The sequence below is a fragment of the Leopardus geoffroyi genome, chromosome A3, assembly GCF_018350155.1.
Source record: "Leopardus geoffroyi isolate Oge1 chromosome A3, O.geoffroyi_Oge1_pat1.0, whole genome shotgun sequence".
Lineage (NCBI taxonomy): Eukaryota > Metazoa > Chordata > Mammalia > Carnivora > Felidae > Leopardus > Leopardus geoffroyi.
Genome location: NC_059336.1, coordinates 81937557 through 81961901, shown reverse-complemented (window position 1 = coordinate 81961901; position 24345 = coordinate 81937557). Strand labels below are relative to the sequence as shown.

General features: G+C 40.8%; 1 long non-coding RNA gene and 1 pseudogene across 1 annotated transcript; both read left to right on the top strand.

The window, feature by feature from the left end:
* The first annotated feature begins 9155 nt into the window (after positions 1–9155).
* LOC123579704 lies at positions 9156–9759 on the top strand (annotated as a pseudogene).
* A 6746-nt stretch (positions 9760–16505) lies between these two features.
* On the top strand, positions 16506–22779 carry LOC123579703. Its single transcript, XR_006702905.1, has 2 exons — positions 16506–17022; positions 22559–22779. It is a non-coding gene; the product is annotated as an uncharacterized LOC123579703 (long non-coding RNA).
* Positions 22780–24345: the final 1566 nt, after the last annotated feature.

The following is a 24345-nucleotide window of genomic DNA, read 5'->3' as shown; positions in this document are numbered from 1 at the left end:
AAAGGGAAGGAAAGGAAAGGAAGGAAAACACCAGACACCTGGCATCCCTGAGGCTGGGAAGCGGTAGATATCAACAGGCAAGAGCTGAAATGGGAAACCATAAGTAGCCAGTGTGGGAGCCCATGTGAAAAGGTGGCAGGAGGCTAAGTTCCCACAAATGTAAGCAGGGCAAAGCCTGTAAAATCTGGGTTACTTCTCTTAGGAGAACCATATTTGTACTCATGGATTGATGAAGCCTGGACAAATTTGGGTTACATTATGACTTATTTACTTATTTCCTCCCCTTTTAAACTATAAGCAGATTGATAATAGGGACTCTATGTCACCAGAACCTAGAAGAGTGATGGGTGTGTATATTAGGCATAGCTCAGTGCTTAAGAATTATGTGAGAAAGGAAAGGGAAAAAGCAAATACTTAATGACTGCAAATATTTAAGAGGAATCTTTCTTTCTTTTTTTTTTTTTTTTTTTTCCCCCAAATGGCAGGAATCCAGAGCCAAGCCTGGTGACAATGTGATAAATCTCCATCAATATCAGATATTATAATAAGTGGAGAGATTGGAGGAATTCCAAAGATACTTTGAGAAAAGGAGGCATTGTTGGAATATAACTTCCAGTTGCAACAGCATTTAACAAAATACTTTGGATGTCTGAGTAGTGGTATGTGTGCTAAAGTCTTTCTGATACTTTATAGTCACACTTATGTGTCAGGTGTTAGATTATGTGGCCTGCAGGAATTTAAAAAAGAGCTCATTATCACAGGAGGTTTTCATCCACTGAATTAAAAAAAATTTTTTTAATGTTTATCTATTTTTGAGAGAGAGAGAGAGAGCATGAGCGGGGTAGGTGCAGAGAGTGGGAGACACAGAATCTGAAGCAGCTGTCAGCACAGACCCTGACATTGGCCTCGAACCCTGGAGCAATGAGATCATGACCTGAGCTGAAGTCGGATGCTTAATCGACTGAGCCACCCAGGCACCCCCATCCACTCAATTTTTAAAAGAATCAGTATTACAATCTTGGCACTGACATACCGAACTTAAGAAATGGAGAACCGAAGGAAGGAAGGAAGGGAGGAAGGAAGGAAGGAAGGAAAGAAAACTGATCAGCATCTCAACCAAAAGTGAGGGAAATGATTAAAGCAGTACCCCAAATGAAAATCTAAAAACAATGTGAGGATGCTTTTGTTTATAAATAACAGAAATAAACTCTGGCTGGTTTAAGTAATAAAGAGGACTTGATAGAACAATAATGATGGAATGATATTCCAGCCAATTCACCCTAAGACAGCCATCTTATGTTTTTGTGATTGGTTGGTGTTCATGCTGCACCTTTTGTTAAATATTTTGGCCACCATCTCTGGACACTGGAGCTCCTCATAGACTCCAAGAGTAAGACACAGCCAGACCTCAGAAATGGACCAGAGCCTGTGTATCATAGATGGTAATTTTGGCAACAAGCAACAGAAAAGTCTGACTCAAACTGGCTTATAACAGTGGTTGGCAAATGACAACCTATATGTAGGTTGGACACCTGTCTTACTGGAACATATTCATGGCCATTCATATCTGTATTGTGTAGGGATGCTTTAGAGCTACAATGGCAAAGTGGATTAGTTGCAACAAAGACCTCATAGCCTGCAAATCTTAAAGTATTTACTATCTGGTCCTTTAAGAAAAAGTTTGGTGACCCATGGCTTCTATAATAAGTCATTTATTATCTAATATGATTGATTCAGTCCAAGTTGGGCTCAAGAACTCCATCAAAGTCTCCAGCTTTTTAGAATTCTTTTTACAGTCATCTTCAATATTGCCCTCATCTCAGGATGGTCACACTCATGGTGGCAAGAGAACTGACAATATAATTGGGACTATGTACTTCCTTGTTGCTCTCAGCAGGAGAAAGAGTAACTTCCCCCTCGATATGGAATATAAATTTTTAATCAGATTGGGCCAATTCAGGATGCATGCCCATCACCGGATCAATACAAGTGCCAGGGGATTGCCATGCACATCTTATTTTAGACTAGTTTGTATCCCCCTCTAAGAAGGGATGAATCCAGAACAAGACCAGCATTGCTTAGAAAAGAGAAAATGGAGAGTGGATATTAGGTAAGAAAGCAACAGTGCATTGACCACGAAGCATTGACCAACTATGGGAAGCCTAGGAATCCTCTATCCTCTCCATCTCTAAATCTCTGCTTCCCTCTTTGACTCTGATTCATTGTTCTTTCTCATTAAGCCTGTTTTGTCTACTTCCCCCAACACATGATGGAAAGTCAAGCTGCTAACAGCTCAGATATTTATTATTATGGTCTTACAACTAACTGAAAGAGACGAATCTGTTTTTCTCTACCTTATTTTTTAATTCCTGGAGAAGGATTTTGATTGGCCCAACCTGGATCAGGGGAGCATCCTTCAATCAAAGGTGAGGTCATGTTCTAGAATTTGGAAATTCACTACTGCCATGTGGATGGTGGTAGAGAGAAGGTCAGTTCTGGAAAACAGTGTTGCAGTGATGAGGTGTCTGCTACAGCATGTTCATTTTTGGGGGTCAGATTAAATAATACTTTGTATTATAGGTGACTATGTACATGAGGATTGTTTTTCATTTTGAGAAAAGCAGACCCAAAAGAGCAGTCATTTAAACAAGATAGTTTCTTTTTCTTTCATATCAAGCAAAGTAGGCAAATTGGTATGGCACTTCTGTCTACTCATCTTCTGTGTTGCCCTTGTCTTCAGTGTCCAGGATGGCAGTTGGGGCTTCTGTTAGTGTGTCCACTGTTGTAGCAGCAGGATGGAAGAAGGGACAGGGAAGGGGCAAGAGGTACACAACTATCATTTAAGGAAAGTTCCAGAAGTTGCTATATAATACTTTCACCTAGTCCTTTGCGACAGAAACTGGGAAACAGCACCCCCCCCCCCCATTTGCCTTTTTGTCTGGACAGCTAAACGCCCAGCCTAAAAATCAGGGGTTCTGTTACAACAGAAGAAAGGAGAACAGTGTCTGCAAAACAATCATTCATTTTTAGAATACACAGGTCTTTTAAGCTAAAGGGTTTACTTTTAACTCAGAAAGAAAAAAAAAAGTCATCATTAAGGAACATAAAGGAGAGCCTAATAATACAACTCATGTCTTGTATTCCCATAATTGAAATTTAAATGCATTAAAGTAACACAGAAACACACAAAACACAGCCATTGTTTGCTTATGCCATGTTGGGCCTTCGAATAAAGATAGTGCTGTGTCCTAGTGAAGAACTATCTCTCAGACTATGACAACCTGTTCATGTCATTTTAGACAAAATTCTGTGGAATTCTATAGCTGCTGTGGTATAAAATGAGACAGACTAGCATTCCTTAAATTCAGATTCAGACTTAGGAACATGAAATGTTGAAAAGCTATTATTTAAGCCCAAGAACTTCTCCTACTGGCTATCAAAATGGAAATGTGCAAAATGACCAGGTGTATTTACTCAACTAAAAAAAACCTGATCCCTGTTCTACTTGCTGCAGTGATGGCTTGGAAAGTTCCATCAAAGGATTTGTAACTTGCCTTTCAAATTATGATTGATGGGCTTAGCCTTTCATAGCCAGTTCCCTATGGAAAGAAGATTCAAACAATAGTCCCCATGCTACTGTGGTCAGTCCTTAATGGTGACTGCACGAGCTTGACTCCATCCATTTAGATTTAGAAAAAAATAGTAAATCTCCGGCCTCCTGCCTGTGAATGAATGGAAAGTAGAGAAAAGGATTTTTTAGCATCTGAAATGTTCCAACAAAACCGAGCCCTGCTAAAGAGGGTGGGACAGTGTTTAGGGCAACACCCTTCCTGCCGTCATGGAGTACAAGGGCATGTATTCAAGTATTACTTGGTGACAAGAATAGAACATTATTCTGAGCAATAAAGTGTTATTCAAATTCTACCCAAGTACACAGATGCTGGAACACAGTAATTATTGTAAGAAAAAGTGTTTAATTTAGAAACTACCTAACCTTTTTGGTTTCTATTTTTTATGACATCTGTAATCTAAAGTAGCAACAAACCTGTGTCTCTCAAGCTTTTACATCAAATTCTAAACCTGATTTGCAATTTTCTTTTCGGACCAGCGATCCATTTATTAGCGCTCAGCCTGTTTCAGAGATTTAAAACCAGTCTGGGCCCAGGTAATCTGCAAAGGGTAGAGAAGGAAAAGGAATGAGTGCTATTGTTTTCCAACAAGGCAGAAGAGTAACCATACCCCCATTGGACTGTCGCATTCCCCCTGTGCTGCTCCTAGAGATCTGGACAGAAGAGAGAGTCGTAGAATAGCTGATGCTTGCCAAGTGTTGGAACTTTGGCCTCTCAATGTGAATCAACAAAATAATCCAGCCAGTGTTGGTTATATGTAATTAAGTCTTAGATCCTCTGCAAATCCACTTATTAATAAATTCATTGTTTTGGCAATAATTTTTCAAGCAGCTGTCTATACCCAACCCTGTGCTACACTATGGGTATACATGCAATGGTCAGAAAAGGTCTTCATCTCAGAGGGCTCTCCCATCACCATCCAGTGACAGTGATATTCATTTCAGTTATAGGAATAATCAGCATGTTTATGGGAAATGATTACAGAAAAAATTTACAAATGATTATAGCAATTAGATGGAATTACGAAGACATTTTAAATTGTCCAAACTTCCTATAACGTTATCCTAATCCTATAATTGTATTGTACTCTTCTAATGCTTTTAATAAAAAATACAACAGAAATTTCAAATGCTAGTGTTAAAAATTGAGTGATGAATTTTGATCTATGCAAACAAAGTTACCTTAAGTAATAGAACTGCCACTGTAAACCAGTTGCTTTTTTAAAACAAAAGTCAATTATGTAATCATCATAATAGATTCTATCTATCATATGCATAACACAGTTATTACAGCAAATCCACTTAAGGCTTCCCTGGAGTAGGGAAAAGGGAATGAGTGAAAACCAGAGGATAAAATAGCTTATACTATTTTTGGCCCTCTGATGAAAAGGACAGTGAGATGAATGACCCTTTTTAACCTTTTTACCGAGCATGTTGCCATTTATTAAGCACCCATGATGTCATGGTTAGGCTTACCAGAAAACATTCTTGAGCAGCTTCATAAATTTTGTCATTAGCACATGCAGTCCACCCTATATTACCGAGAAAAGTACTTCTTGAAATACCTCAAAGAGGGAAGTATTCACATAAATATATAACAGCTATGGTGGTCATCAGACCTGGACCAATGGTGTTGATAGTTTACCTACAAACCAACTTGCTGCCAGAATCCTACCCACTTTCAGCTGAGGATACAGGTTCTGTGAATTTGAGGGTCCTAACAGCGCTACAAATACCATGAGGACTACCCAGACAGGACTATGAGTACTTCCCTCAAAGACAATACAAAATAAATATTGAGGAGTTGTTTTGACCAGGAAGCCTGACAAATTCCACCCTTCAACTAAATGCCCTTCTGATGTCTTCAGAGCAGAAAGACCTAGGTTACCTGAGTATTTAAAAGGAGGCTTTACCACAAAAGAAGGGATGGAAGGACAAATGCTTATCAAGTTCTTCAAAAGCAACAGTTGAAGTGAACAAACTGCTGCGGATGCTTTTAATATGTGAGTTTACAAAGTCGTGTGCTCATTTCTGTCACCAGGAAGTAAGAGATAAAAGTCCCTTTCAAAATCATTGAATCAACACAGATGTGATCTCTATAGACTTTTCTCATTTCTGTCATTCCTGTTTCTGAAGATTTGAACTTTTATTCACTCAAAAATATTTATTGATTTCCTACCACGTGGCAGACAATGATCTGGTGCTTAGAAGAAATACATCAGAGAATGGGACAAACAGCGATCCCTGTCCTTATGAGGATTACATTCTAAGTAGGAAGCTGAAAATAAACCATAAACATGATAAGTAATTTCCAGAGACATTAGAAAGGATAAATGTTATGGACAAAGGAAATATTAGACTAGGGTAAGAGGCTCAGGAGTGCTAGAGATGGAGAAGAAAGGCAAGTCCAGTTTAAATAGGTGGCACAGTAGGTCCCACTGAGAACAGGACAACTGAGAAAACGTGAAGGTGAGGAGTGGGCCATGTAGCTGTCTGGGGAAAGCATTTCAGGCTGAGGGAACAAACATGTCTGGGGGCTTGAGTAAGAGCAAGGAGATAAGTATGACTGGAGTAGAATGAGTGAAGGTGATATTAGCAGGAGTTGAGGTGGGAGCAGTAATGGGAGAGCAGGCCATTGGGGGCACGTAGGCCTTTGTAAGGACTTCTGACTCCTCTGAATGAAACAGGACATCATTGTGAAGGCTTGAGCAGAGGAGGGACATGATCTGACTTGCATTTTTTAATATCTCTCTGACTTAATTCTTGCAGTGAGACTGTCATCTAGGGTCAAGGGTAGAAGCAGGGGGGCTGCTTAGGAAGTGATTGCAATCATCCAAGAGAGAGGCGACAGTGGCTCAGACCAGGCAAGTAGCAGAGGAGGTGGTGAAAAGTGATTGGGTTCCGGATATATTGTGAAGTAGGAGCCAACATGATTTGTAGTAGTCAAGGATGACTCTGAAGTTTTTGGTTTGAACTAGTTGGGGATAGGGTCACCATCATCTGAGGGGGTGGGGCAGGCTTTAAAAGCAAGAACGAGAGTTCGAGTTTGGACTTATTAAGTTTTATACATCGAGGAAGCAATTGGATAAAGGTCTGGAGTTTAGGAGAGAAGTCAGAGCTGGGAATACACATTTGGCTGCTTTTGGATAATATTTAAGGCAATGAAACTGGGTGAGATCACCAAGCGAGAGAGCAAGGAAGAGAAGAGCCCAAGGAGAAAGCCCTGGGACCCTCCAAGATTATGAAGTTAGAAGAGGGACTAGCCAAGGAGACTGAGAAGAATGCCCAGTGAGGATGAGGAAAACCAAGAAAGGGTGTGTGCGGGAAGCCAAGTGAAGACACTGTTTCAGAGAAGAGGGAGTAGTCAGCTCTGTCAAATGCTCCTGACGCACACCCAAGCTGTGGACAAGAACTAACCTATGGGAAATATAGGTCACTGGTATATTTGGAGAGAGCAGTTTCAATGGAGTATTCGTGGGAGAAACGCCTGTTTGGAGCGATTTAAGAGGTGATCAGAAGAGAAAAATTAGAGGCAGCAAATATAAATAACCCTTTAGAAAAATTGTGCTTAGAAGAGAACAAAGAAATGGGGCTATAGCCCCGGGTTTTCTTAATGTTTTCTTTGTGTGCTAATATGAAAAACTACACAAAAAACAAAAAGTGTTGGCAAGGATGTGGAGAAAACTCTTGTGCACTGTTAGTAGGAATGCAAACTGGTGCAGCCACTGTGGAAAACAGTATGGAGGTTCCTCAAAAAATTAAAAATAGGATTACCGTATGATCCAGAAATTTACTACTGGGTATTTACCCAAAGAATGTGAAAACACTAATTCAAAATATGCACCCCTATGTTTATTATGGCATTATTTACAATAGCCAAGTTATGGAAGCAGCCCAAGTGTCCATCAATAGATGAATGGATAAAAAAAGAGGTGATATATGTGTGTGTATATGTATATATATATATGTATATATACATATACACACACATATATCACCTATATATATATATATATAATGGACTATTGCTTACCATAAAAAAGAATGAAATCTTGCCATTTGTAACACCATAGATGGATCTAGAGAGTATAATGCATATGTGGAATATAAGAAATGAAAAAAAAACATGCAAAATTAAAAAAAGACAAACCAGAAGAACACTCTTTACTACAGAAAACAAACTGATGGTTACCAGCGGGAGTGGGTAAAATACGTGAAGGGGATTACGAGTATACTTATTGTGAGCACCGAGTAATGCATAGAATTGTTGAATTGTTATATTGTACATCTGAAACTACTATAACACCATACATTAACACTGGAATTGTCATTTTAAACACAAATAAGTAACAATTAAAAGCATGAAAAATAAATCATTGCCAAATGAAAGTCCTGATGTTTTTTTTAAGCAGACAAATGTGTCCTAAACACAATTATTTACTGTGGAGTTATTTAACAAACTGTTAATATGTGTTCTGTACGAGGTCATTTCAGAGATGAGAAAATCACCTCCACTATAAAAGATTCTTTATGCTTACTGATACATGTTTTGGTGTTTCTCACTCCCATCCTTCCAAAATGCTACCATTCATCTCAGATGGAATACTGCAGTGAGGCGGGAGGACAGTTTCCTTTGCTATTTATACTTAGGACCCTGGGAAGGTCTCCTTACAATGTGCCTTACTTCCAATAGTACAAGGGAAGGGGGAGTGAGTTGGTGTGAGGGCACCGTGGGTGTTGGGAAGATGGGGGGGAGGGGAGAAATAGTATCTCTGAAGTCAGCTCTAACTCTGGTAACCAATTTTCACTGTAATATTGGTGTTTTGTTTCAATAACAAAGGCTAACTTCAAACCCAAAAAGCTCTGTATGTGCACACACATGTGTGCATGCGTGTGTGTGTGTGTGTGTGTGTGTGTGTTTTAAAGGTTTCCTTTCCTTTGGAGGGATGGAAACAGCAGGAATTCCTTGCTGTTCCGGTCTTTACCACATTCCAACGTTTGTCGTTGTCTAAACCATATCATGATACCTAAGACACAGCCAATATTCTGAAACTCATTTTTATTATTCTTTTAAGATTAAAAAAAAGTTTTAAGCTTATGTATTTATTTTAAGAGAGAGAGAGAAAGAGTACAAGTGGGGTAGGGGCAAAGAGAGAAGGAGAGAGAATTCCAAGCAGGCTCCGTGCTGCCAGCACAGAGCCTGACATGGGGCTTGAACTCCGAAACTGTGAGATCATGACCTGAGCCAAGATCAAGAGTCGGACACTTAACCAACTGAGCCACCCAGGCACTCCTGAAACTCATTTTTAAAAGCCTGATTTAATGTAAGGAGCTTTGAAAACATCTTCAAAAAGAGAAGATAATAGTGAATATTGCACCCATGATCATAGGTAAAGATCATCTCTGAGTAAAAGGAATATTTCTATCTTCTATCTTTTCACTAATGTGAATCATTTCAACTGAGCTAACTACATAAGTAGTTTCATTTTATAAGAATAAATGTTGGCTCTTCCCGTAAGCAGCCTGAGGTGATCTCTGAAAATGGTTTGCTATTCACTTGACCCGGAAACCCAACAAAATCATGCAAATCAAGAGGTTCAAATCCTCGTGTTCACTTTAAGAACACACGTGAAACTGCCCAGATCATCAAAGGTATGCATATCTGAAAAGCCACCAAGTATCTGAAAGATGTCACTTTGCAGAAGCAGTGTGTGCCATTCCATTGCTACAATGGTGGGTTGGTAGATGTGCCCAGGCCAAACAGTGGCGCTGGACACAGGGTCGGTGGCCCAAAAGAGTGCTGAATTTTTACTGCACATGCTTAAGAATGCAGAGAGTAATGCTGAACTTAAGGGTTTAGGTGTAGCTTCTCTGGTCATTGAGCACATCCAGGTGAACAAAACCCCCAAGATGTGGCATAGAACATACGGAGCTCATGGTGAGATTAACCCATACGTGAGCTCTCCCTGCCACATTGAGATGATCCTTACTGAAAAAGAGCAGATTGTTCCTAAACTGGAAGAGGAGTTGTACAGAAGAAAAAGATGTTCCAGAAGAAACTGAAGCAACAAAAATGTATGGCCTGGGAGTAAATTCTGCATAAAATAAATGCAAATGAAAGTAAAAACAGACAAAAAAAAAAAAAGAATAGATGTTGGAATAATATTTACTATATTAAGGGAAGACTTTCTAACGAATGGCAATTTTTCAAACTACCAATAACTACTAAGTTTCAGAATTACAGGCATCCTAAAATACTATGAGGATAGTGTTGCTATCATTGCTGTGCTAGCAACTCTCCAGTTGCACTACTGAGGGTGATAGAGAACTCTAGCACTGGGGCCCACAGTGACTTTGATGACCTGTGAAGGGGCGACAAAGGAGTGGGCTCACCCTCATGAGACCACCAGTGCACTGCAGAGGCAGGCACAGCACAGGGTTTTATCTAGGAGACAGTGGCTCCCATGGTGCAGGGTTTGGAAGACAGAACAACGCAGCTGCTGTAAGGCAAGTAGGGATCCATGCAGCAGAAGCTCCATGCATAAAGTGCTGCTGTGCTCAGGCCATGGTGACCTGTAAGCTGGAGAAGTTCCAGGACCAGCCAGCCTGGTGCACCCACATTACAACAACTAAGCCAGAGACTCGTTGGATGTAGGGAGCAAGTATGTGGACAGGCACATAAACCACATTACTTCCATGATCAAAAATGTAAAGGGATTTCCCCCTCTCATTCACTGAGGAATGAGAAATTTTGCCTACAGGGCCACCAGAGATGGGAGCAGGAATCTATTGAAAAGAATGGAATGTTTTCTCTTTTAAGCAAAACTAAGAAATGATGAAATCAAGAATTGCAGCAAGTTTGAATCATATGTTATTTGCTACTGGATGCTTTGCTCCATTATGCATTTTAATCCATAGAATTGGAAACAGAAGAAAGTGGTGCTAAATTTTAGGGGAGGGCTAACACAAGATTTTTCCAGAGCCCAGATTTCATGCAATGAGAGCTTGTTTTGACACTATGGATCTCTCTTGTCACAGCAAGCCAGAGCCCTCTAGGTACCAGATTGCTCTTGACAGACAGGTAGCAATAGGCTGGCAGTATCCTCTATCCTGCCTGTGGTCTGGTGCAGTTTGAAGAGGGGTAATTGTGTTTGTTGCCAACCTCTCATACACCAGCAGTACTACCGCATCATTTCCCACTGGCCATGAAGCAACAGCCATGCGGTTATATCCAATATGAAGAGAAAAAAATACTTGGGTGGTATTTTTCTTTTGCTTGGTTTTGTATTAATGTTCAAGGGCCTGGAATTGATTAAGATGTGGAAGAGAGGACTGGTCAAGAGTAGAGTTTGAGGAGGCTCCTAACGGATGAGCCTTTCTTGCTACCAATGCACGGCTATGCTTTTCTTGAGGTTCCTGCACATCGCATCTTCCAGCCTTGACCCCACATGATACCTGAGAGGTACGTGTCACGCTGGTTTGAGAAGCAGAACTTCCCTCTCACCAGCTGCCATGATGGCCCCCTGAGCCTGTCTTCCTCCGCTATTCTGCAGGAGAATGGTGGGAAGAACAGTGACACTTTGCCTTTGAAAGAAAAGGGGGATTTGAATTATAATATGTACCAGTGTCTGGGAATGTACAATGAAAGATGGATTCTTGGCTGCTTAATTAGGAAGAGTTGTAAAGTACTGGGTTTGGGAAGACCTGTTTTTTTTTTTCTCAAGCAAATGGAATTAAAGTCTAAACCTAAGTAAGCAGGCATTGCTTACTTAGCCCCCTGAAATTGCAGAGCCCCTGAAAAGGTGCTCTGGCAACAATAACGATAAGGAAGCTATGGATCCCTCAGTTCAAGGGAGGGGTAGCATCCCCTTTACCAAATACCACTTCCTGTCAGGCCAGGGGCCTCTGGGCCATGCCATCTTCCTTCTTCAGCACTGGCATCATGCTGATTAGGATCTTGTTCCCTTTCTACTACTTATTACTTACAATAATAACATAGCCTGTATGTTTGACGTTTCAAGGCTATGCTATATTTGCCTAGTGATTAAAAAATAAATAAGGTTTACTACCTCCTCCCCTAATAAAGCCCCAACTAGGAATCAGTCCAGTATTTGAATCCCAGCCCCTCAGTTTACTAGCTAGGTGGTTTGGGCCAATTATTAACCAGCCAGGACCATGGTTTTCTCACTGGTAAAATACATGGGAATCATTTTGCCTAACTTCATGGGTAAGGATCAAATCATTTAATGTAGATAAATCGCTCGGTAACTAGTAAACCCTCAACTGTTGGGGACTATGAGAGTTCACTATTTGGATGAAGAGGATATGATTAGGGATCCTCCTCGAAAGATCTAGGAGAGGAGGGTCTGCAGCAAAGTGTGCAGTGGGTAAGTGGAGTCAATGCAGCAGGTGCATCTCCTGTCCTCGGGAACTCCTAGGAATGGCCACATCAGTCCCCATACTGCTCCCAACACCCTCACCTGTGCTAATAACTGCTCTGGTGGAACTGAAAGTACATGGAGAACTTTGCAAAGGTCAACGGTGGCTAACTGTGGCTAATTATCCATTCCTCTGAGAATCCCATACCACACAAAGACACACACACACACACACACACACACACACACACGTACCCATGCACGCATAGACACTGCTCTGGCTTCAGAGCAACAAAAATCAAGAAGGTAGGGCAACTCTAGAACATTATTTCCCCTGGGCTAGAGCAAGGTCAGAGATACTCTGGGACCTATCTTCAGGGCAATTATTTCTAAGAACCTTGATAAAATGTACAAAGCTAGACTAGGAAGTAGCAACGTGAAAGCAGTGGTTAGAGAGAAGGGTTCTCTAAGAGAAAGAACTAATTAATTGGTTTGAGTGGAGCTTTTTTTATATATTGATTCCTACTACCTCCCTGATCAGCACCTCTTTCCAGATGATGAAAAAATGGTGAACATACAGCAAGAGGGCCTGGCAGATGCACAGAGCTAAGCTGACAACCATCAATACTGCCCCCTAAAATATGAGCACCCCTCGTTTTAGGGGAATTGCTTCTTCTTAGGGTCCTTCCCACTACTTTCCTGGTAATAGCACCTAAAAGCTATGAAACAAATCCCAAATTTGGGTCAAATTTATAGCTGCAAGAATACAGCACGGGCTTTGGAGTCACACAAAACTGGAGATCTCTTAATAACAGCCCGAAAACTTGGCTAACTTACTTAACCTCGTAGAGCCTTGGTTTGCTCATCTGTTAAATGAGTTTTTTTTTTAATTTTTTAATGTTCATTTTATTTTTGAGAGACAGAGCACGAGCAGGGGTGGGGCAGAGACAGAGGGAGACACAAACTCTGAAGCAGGCTCCAGGCTCTGAGATGTTGGCACAGAGCCCAACACAGGGCTTGAACTCATGAACTGTGAGATCCTGACCTGAGCCGAAGTCAGATGCTTAACCAACTGAGCCATCCAGGCGCCCCTAGATGAGTCTTAATAAGGTCTACTTCTCTGGGTTGTTGCCAGGATCAAATGAGAAGTGTATGTAAAGCCCCTAATAGGGTACATGATACACAGAAAGCACTGGAAAAGTGGTAGAGCATCATCATTAAGTAAAAGGTGTATTGATTCTTTAATGGTTTCTTTTAACATGGGAGTTTCTATCCATCCCAAATACAGGACAGCTATTCTAATATTCTATTCTAACCAGTCATTAATGGAGTTTGTGATTATGCGGTCCAACCCCAGTGTTCCTGGGATGTTGAATGTAATCAGTCTGAAGCCCCCAGCAAGTTCCCTGGGCCTGGATCTTTAAATCCAATGTCACTGTGGCAAAGAGCTGGAGGAGGGGAGAACAGCACCACTGTATCAGATACACGCTCCTTCCCTTTTTCCTAAAGCCTGTTTGTCCCTGTCTCTTGGTAACTCTTCAGTTCCCAGAGAGCAGAGACTCTTGGGAAACAGGAAGTAGCAAAAAGCCTGTGAGAAAATCCCCAGATGAAGATCAGCAATAATCTCTCCAGACAACAGTTTGGTCAGATGAGGGAAATTCCCCACCAGCCCTCAAAAACAGTCCCTCAAGAAAGCTTAGAGAAGGTTAATTTGGGAAATCCCCTCAGAGGCAACAGAACAGCAACGGAAATATACTTCTTCAGAGGAATCTAAACAGAGTAAGACAATTAGTTGGTGCCTGGGGAGCTCTCTGTGTAAAGCCACTCCACTGCTCCTGCCCACCTTCCTCCTTTTCATCCTGATCCTGAGGGTAGCCCCGAAGGTTCCCAGTTGCCAGGGCCGCTTGATACCCACTCTTCCCCACACTGCCAAGCCAGGGGAACTAATACCACAATTCTTAACCTCTTGACTTGAGCTGCTGCTAAGCCAGATTGACTTCCAGTTAGGACCTCCTGTACACCCTCCTTCTCTCTTTCCTCCTCCCCATGGTAGACTATCAAGCCACAGTTGTTATACTGCAAGTTTCCCATCAGGTTTTACTGACTTCTAATCTGAATGTGACCTTGAGGGTCACATTTTTTAGCTGCTGCTAAGCTCCAGGAGGCAGGGAAAAATCCTTCCCATAGGGAAGGGGGGAGAAAATCACATAAACCTTGTTCTATGAAGAGCCTAGAATGGACTATCCACTGATGAACTGTAGCACAGAAAGTGTATAAAGACTGTAGGAAAGGGGCCTGGGAACGGAGGTGGGGGAGACTGTTGGCTCTGTGGTTCTCTGATCTCCACATGCAACTGAGGCTCAAGTCAACCAGCTCTCCACAAATCATTCCCTTCTGATAGGGCTTCTATGTGGGTTTTTTTTTGGGGGGGGGGGGGGTGGGGGGGATGGGTGACTTAAAATGACCATTTTAGGAAGATGACAAAAATGAGACTTTAGTAAAAGAGAGAGGAAAGTAGTCTCCTTCATGAAAGCTAAAATTTCCTTTACTGTATACTTACCCAAAATAGGTATCAAATTTTAGTAAAGAGGAGTTTTTAAAGGCAAAGTACTCTCAGTTTAACATCCTGTAACATATTGTGCTCTAACAGGATGTGTGCCCTTTTACAGAGTCAGGACCTATCACTGTGTGATTCACAATTACAGATTCCACTTTCAAATATTTTCTGACTCCTAGAAAACAACAAATCATTTTCCTGGTACCTTCGAGCAAACATCGTTCTTACTCACTTCAATTCATGGGGCTTTGTTAAGATTCTCTTTCCAAAAGTTGTAAACATTCTCAGCCACCTACTTTTCCCCATGCTTGGAATAAGCCAGAAAACTCCTGGCTTTGGGTTTGCATGTTTCTATGCAATTTGAATAGTCTTTAAATCCATCCGGTATACACAAATAATTACAATAGTTACATTTAAATCACTATCAAAGTCTCCTACACTGGCAAATTCTAGATAGATCATCCACAAACCCTCAATAGGCATTGTTCCATTTTTTTCATTTGGGAACCTAGGAGATAGTCAACCCACAGTTCCTAACAAGACCAAGGAATATTTCTGATTTCAGGGGAAATTTCTCATCTGCTCTCAGCTCTACTGTAGTTATGAATGTGAAATCAATTAAATGATAATGCACATCAGCAAAAAGACAGTCCTTTCATGCAGGCACAGATGAAACAGAGTCCAACATGGGTCTGAGAGTAATAAATAAACTAATAAAAAAAAGGAAAGCAGGGAGAAACTTTGATGGAAATAAGCTGTTTGCCTTTGCCCTGGAAAGTTTATAGTGTTTTAAACAATTGTAAACACGTCAGTATACATGGATACCGTTTCCATAGCAGCATAGCAACAGTTAAGAGTTTCTCCAAACATACCCAAAAGGAAACTAAAAATAGCTTGTCTTCAATATCAAAATACATACATATACATATTCAGACAACAGTACACAAAATGATGTGTAATTAGATGTTCTGCAGACACCGACCTTTCACAAAAGCACATTGCAGGTAGCTTTGAAAAACAATGAGTTCAGTACCTTTAGAAGTGGGGTAGAGACCAAAGTGTCCAATGGAGGGAAAGGCAGATGCCAACTTGAATTCTAAGATCAGAGGCTCTTGACCCTAAATGCCTCCAACCATGGCTTTGCCTGCTCCACCTGACACATTCCTGGCTGCCAAGGGCCCTCGCATCCTATTCACCTCAAGTTCCTACCAAAATTGGAGTTGAGTGTACGATACATAGTATTACCTCCGTTTACCTCAGTGTTCTCTCTCTTCCTGAGTTTTCTAACTGGTTTTCTGTCCTCCTGCTGGAGATTGAACAGTACTTGCATTTTTAAAAAATAACGTAAAACCGAATGCCACACTTTCCCAATGAACTTACTTCACCCGACACATGGTGACAGAAATAGTGATTCCAAAATGAAGACAGAGTGTCAGTACATTTTGGGGGCCTTCACTGTTTGTGTTTTTATTTATATCCAAAAATTACAAGTATTTCAAAAACATCATGGGAAATAGTGGGAAATATTATTATAGGGTATATGTAATCAATCACCCAAACTTGGACACTTTTTAGAGCGAAAGGGGGTGCTATTTATAATTATTGGGGAAATAGGTGTAAACCAGGACTGACCAGGCCAGTCAAGATGAATAGTCACAGAAGCGTCTTTAGGGCAGGGATGATGTTCTGTTTACTTTTATATCTTCAGCACCTACTACAGTGCTTTATACCTAGAAAGAATTCAATAAATGCTTGTTAAATTAAGAAATTTTATGGGGTGCCTGGGTGGCTCAGTTGGTTAAGCATCTGACTTCAGTTCGGGTCGTGATCTCACAGTGGGTTCGAGCCCACGTCTGGCTCAGCAATAACAGCTTGGAGCCTGGATCCTGCTTCAGATTCTGTCTCCCTCTGTCTCTGCCCCTCCCCCGCTTATGTGTTTTCTCTCTCTCTCTTAAAATATATAAAGATACTTAAAAATGAAATTTTATAATTAGGTTATGTTTTTGTAAAACTTTTGGAAGTATTTACATGTAATACTGTAAAATATGAGCATATTTCTTTTTTTCAGTCCACAGTCCATGTGTTGGGGTTAAATAAAATCCCACAGAGCTCTACAGGATGAATCTTACTTCATCATCTAATCTTCTCCTTGAAAGTAAAATGGATAAAAATGGAGAAGCAAAATATATCTATGAGTCATAAAGAAAATAATTCTATCAGTCTGGGGTGGTTTATGAAAGCACTAAAAATGGGTTGGAGTATGAATTCAGATAAGAAGCAATTTCATAATCTCTACAATGGTTATTATCCTGGTTTCATTTTCTCTGCCAGGAATGTTGGTCCCTGGGGAGAAATGCAGATATTGGATGAGTGCACTCCAGCTGGGAAGAACGCTATTTATCTTTCACGATGAGTAGCTGAGAAGGGTACTAGCCATTGGCGAACTCCCAGGAGTGAAGGTGAGAGCCTCTTTACTTTCTGCCCAGATCTCCCAGGAGCACAGGGAATGTCTTACGCAAGTCACTTTCCCATTTGATGGACCGCCAGTTCTTGGTTTATAAGCTGCATCAAAGGATTACGTTCAAGAGAAGCGCTTAGCAGTCCTCCTATGAAAAGCACTATAAATCTCCCTACCCCTCCGTGGAGAAGAGGCAGCAGAGTTTGGGAGGTGGTGTGGCCTGTCTTTGGGATCTCAGGATCTAACTCTGCAGTCAGACTGTTTGTTTGGGTTTACAAGACAGATCACCCTACAGCATTTTGGGTAAACTTTCCAGGCCCCCATTTCTTCATCTCTTAAAGAAGGAAATAATAATTGTACCTACTTAAAGGGTTGTTTGTGAGGGTTAAATGATACTCATGTGAAACACCTAGAACATGAATATGAGTTATTACTCTTATCCAGCTCTATATTTCTTTGGGTGTCAGGCAAGAAAACTATTGGAAATAAATTTTTGATTAAAGGAAAAAATTATGCTTTCATGTTTCCAATCCAAATCAACCCAAATGTGTATACCTAATGCCAGGAGGAAGCTGTTAAGCCGAGGCCACTGTAAACTAGGTCCACACCTTTCTCTCATCAACCTCCTCAGAATTTAATTGCTTGTCACTCTAACATCAAGGGAGCGTTGCACTTATTATTATTACTCATTAAATTTCATTAAATCTGAGCCAGTTTGTAGGCTGGACTGTAACTAGCCCCTCCATTTCAGGGAGAGCTGAAAGCCTGTACCAAAAGAATAATACCTCTTTTTAAATATCTAACTTAGAGGCTAGGAAAGCTCTAGAGAAGTAAGGGGGTTTTTCGCAGAATTATGTAAGTCTTTATATTTAATGAATTTCTGGTGTCTGAACTGGGGGGAGGGGGTGGGAAATGGGCCCTTTATAAATATCAAATCATGTTATTATCTACAGAAAGTGTGCCAGTTGGTTACATAGAGCCAAATTCTGTTCAGTTTGATAATTACTGAATTTGACATTCATAGAGGTTCTTGTTTAATTCTAGGAATAAGAAATCTAAAAACTCATTAAATTATGAAATGTTCCAACCCCATTATCCTAATGTAATTACCCCATGGACTACACTGCCACAGGAAGTCATTGGGCCCACTCCTGGAGTTTAGGAAGACTCAACAACAGGGATTCAATTCATATAAAAGTCACCACAGTGTGGTTTTAAAAAATGAAACACCTGATTTAGGGTTATAGTTAATAATCTTAAGGAAAGGGCCGCCTGGCTCAGTGGGTTAAGCGTCCGACGTTGGCTCAGGTCATGATCTTGTGGTTTGTGAGTTCGAGCCCCGCGTTGGGCTCCGTGCTGACAGCTCAGAGCCTGGAGCTTGCTTCAGATTCTGTGTCTCCCTGTCTCTCAGCCCCTCCCCTGCTCATGCTCTGTCTCTCTGTCTCTCAATAATAAATAAACATTAAAAAATTTTAAAAAATAATAATCCTAAGAAAAGATAATGTCACTCACACCCAACACAGAGTCTTCTGTCCAACAAATCCACAATGACATTCAAAGAGAAGAAAGGCAAAAGAAACCTGTTTAAGAATATTTGGGGGAAGGAGAAGAGGCCACAACATCTGTCTGTTTCTTTTGAGTAGTAATAGTAATAATTCATTTATCTAGTTATATTGCCATTTCTTCCTCAGTCCCATCAAGGGAAATCTAATTATTTCTCCCAAAACGGGAGTTTGTAATGAAACTTTTATTATTCAACACACTTAATAAGCAATGAAGTTCTAAGCGGCACCTGGGTTTTCTGAGTCTTTAGAAATCCTGTCTTCTATCCTGCCTGAAATATTCCTGGGCTAATGAATGGAACAAGCATAGTGGAGGGAAAGTCCTTGGGACTGGGAGTCAGAGTTCTGTGACTTGTAGCTACAAACTTGGGCAAGTCATTTAGCAGTGAAATGTTGTTGGAGAACAGTGAAATGTAGCAGTGAAATGTTGGTCCCAAAATATCACCCCACAAAGTAGTTCCTAATTACAAAGGGGAAGATACCTACATAATAGAGAAATCTTTTAGACAACTCCTTAACCTAATGATCCAAAGTCATCATCCGTAATGGACAAACTGATGTTATGTGACCTCATTCCATGCCCATAGCAGACATCATGAATGGTTCCCAGCGCAGTTTCCCATGAAGCCAGGGCACAGCCTCACAATATTTCTCAAGATGGATGGCATCCTCCTAGAGAAGGAGTTTGACAATCTAACATGGTGCTGATGTCATCCCACTTTGGCCTGCAAGTAGCAAACACAGCAGAAAGTGGTGCCACTTCTACAGTAATGAGGGCCTCCAGGATATCTCCCTGGTGGCTCTAAGGTCCTCAGTAGAGGAAGTATTGAAGATCCTATAGGGCCTTGCAGGTAGTACAGTCAAGATGGCTTTACTGATTGAAGAGAAGAGAAACTCTGTGTGTGTGTGTGCACGTGTGTGTGTGTGTGTGTGTTTAAGCCAAAAGCAAAAAAAAACAAAAAGTGAGATACAATCTATTTGGTATTACAGATTATTTGTGGCAACTAAATTTGCTGTGGGAAAAGTGGGCTCTGCCCAGTCCATTCAGGTTTCAAAACTGTCCTCCAAAATTAAAGCTTACTCATTTGAATATTTGTGATGGTGGCTAAGTGGACACCCTTTAATGCCGAATTCGTACTTAGATGTCACTTTTCCCATCTGACAAGCTGGTTTCTTCTCCAGCTCAGCTGCTTATCTGTTTCCTTTATACCATTTATCCCAACTGGCACTTATTTTTTTTTTTAATTTGTTTGTTAGCATGTTGTTATGGGGGTGGTTTTGGTTTATCTTTCCAATTCCGTCAGCTCCAACAGAGCAGGGACCATTTCTGTCTTGCACATCACTGAATCCTCAGCTTCTAACACAGCCTGGCACACAAAACAGTCACTGGATGTTTACTGAATAAATGAATCAACAGATGAATGAATAAATGAGTAGTTCTGATTTCTTTAATATTCCAAGTTATTTGGAGTTAAGTCTATAGAGGAGAAAAATAAGTCATCAGCCTTCTGTGACAGGGCTAAAAACTGAGGTGAAACCCTATACAGTCCTCTGTGGTTCACAGACTAACCCTGGTTCTATAGGCAACTCTAAAATAAAAAGTTCCAAAATGCTTTGGAGCAATAGTGTCTTTGCTAGAATAAGTATATGTCTCCCAATGTGACTCCTTGAAGGATAATACTAATTTGAATGTATAAATTGTGTCATTTTTTTTTAGTTATGTCTGTTTTTAAAGCAAGTTTTATTCATTGCCTCAGAGTCCTGCATGCCCCAAATATCTTACATAACACATGGAGAGGAATGTTCTCACTATAACCCTTACTTTAGAAAACTCTCTGGTTGTCAGCTGAAGCCCATGAACAAAGTGTTCTTTCAGTGCTGAGCAGGACCACAGCTGAATAGCAGATCAGATTAACCAATGCCACCATAGCTGTAATGACATCCTTAGAAACACGAGAGTCCTCACTGAAAGAACAAAGATCAATATTTAGTTTCTTATATTCCTTCTGGCCACTTTTATGGCCTCCTGTTCTGCCACCTCCCTCACCTCTAACTCCAGTTTGCTCTTCTCAGAAAATAAAAAGGTCGGACTAGAAATAATAGTAATACAAATGTAAAAGCACTTTCAACAAAACGTGAAGTTTGGCTCACAATATTTGTGATTTCTTAACACCAAAGTTTGCCCTTTTTTTTCCTTAAATGAATTTTTTGCTGATCTTCTTGCAAACCTTTAAGTATATTTTTAGTACAAACCAGATGGACTTTACTCTTTATTAACGATCAGAGGAAAGGAAGAAGCAGAAGTTATTACCTAATTATTTTATACCCACTTTATTCACTGAATCCTGCAATCCCAAGCTTTGCAATTAAACTCTTGGCCTCAACCATTCCCAGATATAGACTTTACACACTGCTGCCAAAGTTCCAACTCACGCTAAATACACCAACCTCCTAACTTTCACACATTTAATTTAATTTTTTTTTACATGGGCTGAAAACATTCTTTTATTGAAAAACTATATCCAGACATATAAAAACTGTATAATTATTATAAACACTTTTATTTATGTGACTTTACATAGTGTAATCCATGCAACAGTGCTTCAAACATATCTTTAAAAGAAGTAACACTACACTTATTCATATCCAATACTACCATCCTTATAAACATCTGGCATGAGCTCTTAGATAGTGTTAATGTAATTTTTTAATCCAACGAAAAAGTTAAGACTAGTTTTGGAATAATAAAGTTAAGCTGTCCACCAAAATATTTGGGTTTGGAGCTGATGGTGTGGTTGGGAGTGTTGCTGGTGGCCAGTGTAATGTGATGTAATATCAGGTTCAGGGAGGAGCTAAGCCTGGTCCTGGTCACCATCCGTCCTTCCCATTTAGAGTGTATGAAACGGTCCTGAGAGTCAATTTCCAATGTGGGGAGGGAGTTTTCCTCCCAACACCAGCAAACAATTCTCAGATACCTGCTGGTGTCTGAGAAATCCAATTCAATCCTGACATTATCTACCCAGAAATGGCATCAGACTTCACAGGTTAAGGGTTCAGTCCCACAAGACTACTCCTCCCCTGACCTCAGATTCTAGGTACATGTCCAAGTTGTTACCTGTGCTTCTGACCAACTGGCTATAAATCAGATGTTCCCATGACCCCCTCCTTGGACTCAATTAGTTTGGTGGGGTAGCTCCCAAAATTCATAGAAACATTTTACTTACTAGATCACTGGCTTATTATAAAAGGACATAATTCGGGAACAGCCAAATGGAAGACATGTATAAGGCAAAGTATGGGAAAAGGGGGCGGGGCGTCCATGCCCTCTCCCCCTCTCCAGGAGCACTGTCCCAGCACCTCCATGTGTTCACCAGCCCGGAAGCTCTCTAAACCTGGTTCTTCTAGGTTTTTATGGAGGCTTCATTACATAAGCATTGATTAAATCACCAGCCATGGCAATTGATTTAACCTGCAGCCCCTTTTCCATCCCAGGAAGTCAGAGGGGACTGAAAGTTCTAACTCTCTAATCACATGGTTGGCTCCACTGGTAACCAGCCTCCATCCTTAGGTAGGGTCCAGTGGTCACATCATTAAGATAACAAAAGGCACCTTCGTTCTCATCACTGAGGAAATTCTACGGGTTTGCGGAACTGTGAGCTAGAAACCATGGACAAAGACCAAATATATATAAGAAATATATATTTGGTCATTTATATGACCAAATATATATTTCTCATAAATCATAATATTACATAACATCTCTTAGCATTGCCAAGGGGCTCCCAAGTTAAGAAATAGCAAGACTATTGCCAGGGTAAAAAATGGAAGTTATCTCCCAAATGGAATGAATGACCAATATCACATGAGCAAGACCACAGCCAGAGGATGATGAGACAGGGCCAATCAGATTTTCAAAAGAGTTGGGTGGCATGTAGCACCAAGTGTGACAAGGCTTCCCATCCCGTATTCCTACAGCAGATGCGGTGGAGAGCATGGAGAATGGCACAGCTAATTATTACAACCTACTGCCTTCTGCAACTCCGTCAGACATCACCATGGACCTTTTTATTCCCTATGTTGTTAATAACCATTTTTATGCCTTCACTATTTTCCATTAACTTATTGTTTGTGGAAATAAATTCCCTGGTCATAATAACAAGATAAACAAATAAAAACGGCAGACATTTTTCTACTGACTGCAGCATATTTCATTTTTTTTTTCCTATGACAGAATTCACTTTTATGTTTTTAAATTACTCACTTCTGAGGACCCTGTCAAGCAAGAGAGAGATGGGGAACCTTGCCTGAGGTGCCCAGGTATTAGCTGGTTGGACCTCTGGATAGTGCTACCATTGTGGTTCTGTCACAAGTTTCCTCTCTACCTTTTCCCACAATACCCTGTCCCCACACACCCACCCAGCATGCCTGTCTCTGAGGGCCTTGGATCCTCAAAGTGAGCCTCATATTTTTGTAGCCTCATATGAAGAGACCAGCCATGTGAAGGGTCCAGCCTCATGCAAAAATGAGAAGTTGAAATGTTCCTTTGTTTCCACCGTGTCTGCACTCTCTGGTATCCCTCTCCTCTGACATTCCATAAAGGAGGAGGAAAAGATAGAGGGGTTGTAGGAACATAGAAATCTTTGTGGGATCATCTCTTTCTTTGGGCTTCAACCTACATCTTCTGAGATGCCAAGAACTTTCTACTGTCAGGAGGAGTCAGATAGTTCAGTGGAGTCAGAAGGTGGTCGGTCCACTGGCTTAATGATTTGTTACCCAATTTGTGTTTGAAAATTACTTTATTGGTTTGCTGTTTCACCTGGTTGTGAATTGTCAATTAATATTTAATAAAACTTTTAATTCCATTAGAGTATTTTGTGTTTAACTATTCTTTAAAATGATGATTTATGATATCTTGTTCACTGTTCCCCACTCTACAGTTTTCCACACACTCAGTTCTTCTAATTTCAGAGTATACTAGTTAGGGTAACACTAGTGCTATACTAGATAACTATCAAAATGTTAATGGGTTAGCACAATATATCTGGCAGCCTTTCCTAGGTTATTCTTCCATGACAAACAATCCCCATTATCAACAGCAAAGGCTTATTTTTTGCTCATGGTATATGTTGACTATGTGTTAGTTGCAGCTCTGCCCCATATGTCTTCTTCATCTGGAACCCAGACTGAAAGCTTCTACGTGAAGCTTGCTGTTCTCAGGGCGGGACAAAGAATAATGGTGGAGTCATGCCACAGCTCTTGCGGTTTCTGCTCACATGTGGTCTACACCAATTCTGCTGACATTTCACTACCCCGAGCAAGTCGTATGGCCAAGTCCAGTATCAGTGAGCAGGAAGTACAATCTTCCTTCGGGGAGGCTCACCACCAAAGACCCCTGCTGTAGCTGTGCAGCAGCAGAATGATGGGAGCAATAGCACAATCTGTCAAACAATAGAATTTTGTTTCTCTCTCACATAGCAGTTCAGTACAAGTGTTGCTGGTTTCCAGGCAGCTTTCCTCCTTGTGATCATTCAGACCCAGGCTATTTCCATCTTGTGGTTCCACCATCTGCAAGCAGCCAGCAGATGGGGAAGAAGGAATGGAAAGAAGCTCCCTCACTTTTTATTTTTTTATTTTTTTTAATGTTTATTTATTTTTGAGAGAGAGAGAGCACAAGCAGGGGAGGGACAGAGAGACACACACACACACAGAATCTGAAGCAGGCTCCAGGCTCTGAGCTGTCAGCACAGAGCCCAACGCAGGGC